This window comes from Muntiacus reevesi, chromosome 9 (assembly GCF_963930625.1).
Source record: "Muntiacus reevesi chromosome 9, mMunRee1.1, whole genome shotgun sequence".
Lineage (NCBI taxonomy): Eukaryota > Metazoa > Chordata > Mammalia > Artiodactyla > Cervidae > Muntiacus > Muntiacus reevesi.
This window is the reverse complement of record NC_089257.1, coordinates 54,946,419-54,951,801: the sequence shown is the minus strand read 5'-3', so window position 1 is coordinate 54,951,801 and position 5,383 is coordinate 54,946,419. Positions and strand designations below refer to the sequence as shown.

General features: G+C 38.9%; 1 pseudogene; it reads left to right on the top strand.

Annotated features, from left to right (window-relative positions):
• Nucleotides 1-666: 666 nt before the first annotated feature.
• LOC136174305 (transformer-2 protein homolog alpha pseudogene) lies at nucleotides 667-2,015 on the top strand (annotated as a pseudogene).
• Nucleotides 2,016-5,383: the final 3,368 nt, after the last annotated feature.

Below are 5,383 nucleotides of genomic sequence, written 5' to 3'. Positions count from 1 at the left end.
GACATACAGATGGCTAACAAACATATGAAAAGATGCTCAACATCACTCATTATCAGAGAAATGCAAATCAAGACCTCAATGAGGTACCATTATACGCCAGTCAGGATGGCTGCTATCCAAAATTCTACAAGCAATAAATGCTGGAGAGGATGTGGAGAAAAGGGAACCCTCTTACACTGTTGGTGGGAATGCAAACTAGTACAGCCACTATGGGGAACAGTGTGGAGAGTCCTTAAAAAACTGGAAATAGTCTGGCGGTGCCGGCGCCATTTTGCCGGAGCCTGCGACCGAGTGGGAGTGGAGTGGAGCGGCCGTTGTTGCCGACTCTTTCCTCCTCCCCACGGTCCAGTCAGCAGGTTGATTAGGCCATCGGCCCTCAAGCCGAGACTTGTCTCTTATTTAGTTCTGGGGAGTGCCTGGCCGACATGAGTGATGTAGAGGAGAACAACTTCGAGGGCAGATGAGCGGCCGCGTCTCTGTTGGAACCGGCAGCGTTGCGTCTATAAAGGCGAAAGCCTTGAGGTTGAAGGTGGGACGAGCCTAATGAAGTGGCGTCTCGCTCTCAGTCAAAATCTCCAACGGGAACGCCTGCTAGTGTAAAATCGGAGAGCAGGTCAGGATCTCGTAGTCCATCAAGGGTTTCCAAACACTCTGAATCCCATTCTCGATCAAGATCAGAATCCAGGTTGAGGTCAAGGAGGCATTCTCATAGACGTTACACTCGATCCAGATCCCATTCTCACTCTCATAGGAGACGGTCTCGAAGTAGGTCATACACACCAGAATACCGGCGTCGAAGGAGCCGAAGTCATTCTCCAATGTCTAACCGGAGAAGACATACAGGCAGCAGGGCGAATCCTGATCCCAATACTTGTCTAGGAGTGTTTGGCCTCAGTTTGTACACAACAGAGAGATCTTCGCGAAGTATTTTCTCGATATGGACCGTTGAGTGGTGTCAATGTGGTTTATGACCAGCGAACTGGACGGTCACGAGGATTTGCTTTTGTTTATTTCGAGAGACTAGATGACTCAAAGGAGTCTATGGAAAGGGCAAATGGAATGGAACTGGATGGTAGAAGAATTCGGGTGGATTATTCTATCACCAAGAGAGCACACACACCAACACCAGGCATATACATGGGCAGACCAACTCACAGTGGTGGCGGCGGCGGCGGCGGTGAAGGTGGAGGAGGTGGCAGACGTCGAGATTCTTACTATGATCGAGGGTATGATCGTGGGTACGACAGATACGAAGACTATGATTACCGGTACAGAAGAAGATCACCTTCTCCTTATTACAGTCGATACAGATCACGATCAAGATCTCGATCCTACAGCCCAAGACGCTATTAATAAGCAGAGCGGTTGCAGTTGAAGACATCTTTTTCTCTTTTTTAAATTCTGGATTTCCCCAAGCTTCTAATCCTTCCTACTCCTGAAAAAGAACCCTTAAAAAATCTTTGGTTTGTTTAGCATCTACACTTTGTCAATTGTATTGCTATTTTCCACCCCTTTTGTTATATTCTTAAAGATGTAATTGTCATTTTTGAGTAGTGAAACATCTTGAGTGAAAAAGGAACCCCCGGTGTTATGCTTTGTAAATGATTTTTTTGTTTGTTTTTTGCTTTTATGAGAAATTCACTCCTAGCTTATCAAAATGAGGAAAGAAATGATCTTTTTAAAGCTTCTTTTGTGTTAGATATTGTATTAGACATTGTATTAGAGGTCTGCATTTACTACAAACTCCTTTTTTAACTTTCTTTTGGGGAAGTTAGTAGTAGTTCAGTCAGGTCAAGTTTGTCTGGGGTGCCATGGAACAGTCAAATAGTTGAGTGTAGAAAGTTTGAAGCTATAGAAAAAACGCTTACTTGGTCATGTCTTTTGAAGAACAGAATTTTTGAACCCTAAAAATTACATCGTTTTTTTTTTAGAAATGAAAAGCTTGTGGACTCCTGCAAAACATGTTGTATTTAAAATACATTTGTTGAAACTTAAAAACGTAAAGTGTGATTTTTGTGTTGAATTTATTAAAATTTAATCAGTGAAGGACAAAAAAAAAAAAAAAAAAAACTGGAAATAGAACTGCCATATGACCCAGCAATCCCACTCCTGAGCATACACATTGAGGAAACCAGATCTGAAAGAGACACGTGCACCCCAATGTTCATCGCAGCACTGTTTATAATAGCCAGGACATGGAAGCAATCTAGATGCCCATCAGCAGACGAATGGATAAGGAAGCTGTGGTACATATACACCATGGAATATTACTCAGCCGTTAAAAAGAATTCATTTGAATCAGTTCTAATGAGATGGATGAAACTGGAGCCCATTATACAGAGTGAAGTAAGCCAGAAAGATAAAGACCATTACAGTATACTAACACATATATATGGAATTTAAAAATATGATAATGATAACACTATATGCAAAACAGACAAAGAGACACAGATATATAGAACAGACTTTTGGACTCTGTGGGAGAAGGTGAGGGTGGGATGTTCTGAGAGAATAGCATTGAAACAAGTATACTATCAAGGGTGAAACAGATCACCGGCCCAGGCTGGATGCATGAGACAAGTGCTCAGGGCTGGTGCACTGGGAAGACCCAGAGGGATGGGATGGGGAGGGAGGTGGGAGTGGGATCGGGATGGGGAACACATGTAAATCCATGGCTGATTCATGTCAATGTAAGAAAGAAACCACTAAAATATTGTAAAGTAATTAGCCTCCAACTAATAAAAATAAATGAAAAAAATAGAAATAAGCTTAAGGAAGGCAGATATTTCCTATGTTTTGTCATTTGCTGATTTTTAATACCAAGTGCAGTTCTTAGTGGACTACCCTGGTGGCTCAAACAGTAGAGAATCTGCCTGTGATGTGGGAGACCCAGGTTCGGTCCCTGGATTGGGAAATCCCCTGGAGGAGGAAAGGGCAACCCACTCCAGTAATCTTGCCTAGAAAATTCCATGGACAGAGGAACCTGTGGGCTACAGTCCATGAGGCCACAAGGAGTTGGACACGACTGAGCAACTAACATTCACAGTTCTTAGTACATAGCAGGTATTAAATAAATATTTATTTAATAAAGATTAAATGAGTAGATAGATGGGTGATAAAATTACCCTCTGTAAATTTGAATTGTTATGCTGGTTTCACTTCTCTGTTATTTTACCCAGAGAATGTAGATCCCATGTCACAGAATCCACTAAGTTCCACCCTGTAGTTTCTCTTTCCCTGGAAGTTATATACTAGCCCTAAGATAAACATGAAGCTGAGACAGAAAAAAAGGAGTTGGAGAGCCTCTGATAACCTACTGAGCAAAGCTGAGACCTGATTACAGCAGACAAACACAGTATTCTGTTCCAATCAATATCTTTGTGATTACAATGAATCAGCCTCTTTAATTTGAAGTGTTGGATAGTTCGGGTTATTCTTCTGCTTTGTCAAAATGTCTGAAGGTTAAAACTTATGTGGCAAAGAAAGAAGGAAGAGGCCAAGTGCTAGAAACAGAACATAATCCATTAGTAGCAAGACAGTGGTTAAGATAAGACTGAAAAAAGACCTCTTCACAAAACCTATGAACAGCTATACTATGAACTACTTCAGGAGACTAGCACATTGAATTGCTCCAAAAATGAATAACTATGTTATACTTTCTTTTATTGCTTCTATGTTCCACTTTAGTATTAAAAAGACAAGTCTCTGAAATCAAACCACCCTTAGAATGAATTACATATAACCTTAGAAAAGTAACTTTAACCCTCTGAGCCTCCGTTTTCTCATCTCTAAATATTTACCTCATAGAACTACTAAAATGACTAAATGAGATAATGCATGTTCCTGGCCCATTTTGGGGCATATAACAGATGCTGGCTAAATGTCAATGCCCTTCTTCCTTCTACCATTGTCACTTTTACCATCATTAGGAGTAATGTATGTCTGTAGCTCAGAAATATTCTCTTTATTATTGTCATCATTATGTTCAAAAGCTGAAAGATCATTCTAGTTCAAAGTACTAGGTATCATTTTCAGCCATGGAGTCTAAAACATAGCATTTGCCAAACATCTGGCTGTAAGTTTTGAGCTTATAAAAGAAATGGGTGATTTTTACTGATCATTGACTTTTTTTTTTTTTTACTGAAGTATAGTAACAATAATGTGTTAATTTCTGCTATACAGCAAAGTGATTCAGTTATACATATATATACATATTTATATACCTTCTTTGTTATATTCTTTCCTATTTTGGTTTATCACAGGATATCGAATATATTATCCAGTGTTACACAGTAGGACCTTGCTGCTGATCATTGCTGATCATTGATTATTTTGCTCCTAGATGGCACACATGAGAAGTTTTCAAAGATCACTGATTTTAAATTAAGCGACGGTAAAATTCAATCTTTCCTTAGGGTCAATACAGAATATTTTGAAAGAAAAAAATTTTTAAACACAACATATCAAAAATCTGTGAGATGCTGCTAAAAAAAAACTTGGAGGAAAATGTAAAAATTAAATGCTTAAACTAGAAAATAAAAATCTCAATAACCTAAGATCCTACTCTAATAAACTAGAAAAAGAAGAGCAAGTAAAACTCAAAGTAAGCAGAGGAAGAAAGTAATAAATATAATAGCAGAAATCATAAAGTGAAACAAGAGGGAGGAGGACTTCCCCAGTGGTCCAGCTAAGACCTTGCACTGCCACTGCAGGGGGCACGGGTTAGGTTCAGTCCCTAATTGGGGAACTAGGATTCCATATCCAGCACGGCACAGCCAAACACACACGCACATGCAAAAAGACAACCAAGGGGGAAAATAGAGAACATAAAATCAAGGGCTGGCTCTTTGAAAAGATCAGTTAAACTGATAAATCTCTAGCCAGACAATCCAGAAATAAAGAGAGAAGATAAATAAAACTATAACAGAAATGAAAGAATATGCTTACACATTCCTCAGACATAATGAGTATAAGAATGCATTGTGAACAAATTTATGCTAATAAATTCTGTATCTTAGATGAAAGGAAAAATTATTTGAAGTATTTTTTTAAAGTTCATTCAAGGAAAAATCAATCATCTGAATAGCTCTCTACCTATTAAACTTACTGATGGTTCTATCAAATATGTAAGGAAAAAATAATGCCAAATCTACACAAACTCTTTCAGAAAATAGAAGGGCAAACACCTCCAGCTTATTTGAGGAGGCCAATGTTACCTGAAAACAAGGCCTAACAAAGAAATTACAAGAAAAAATATCACAGATCCATATTCTTCATAAACATAGACACAAAAAAGTGTTTTAAAAAATGTTAGCAACCACCATTTCAACATTGTCCTGGAGGCTCTAGCCAACCCAATAAGACAAGAAAAGGAAATTAAAGG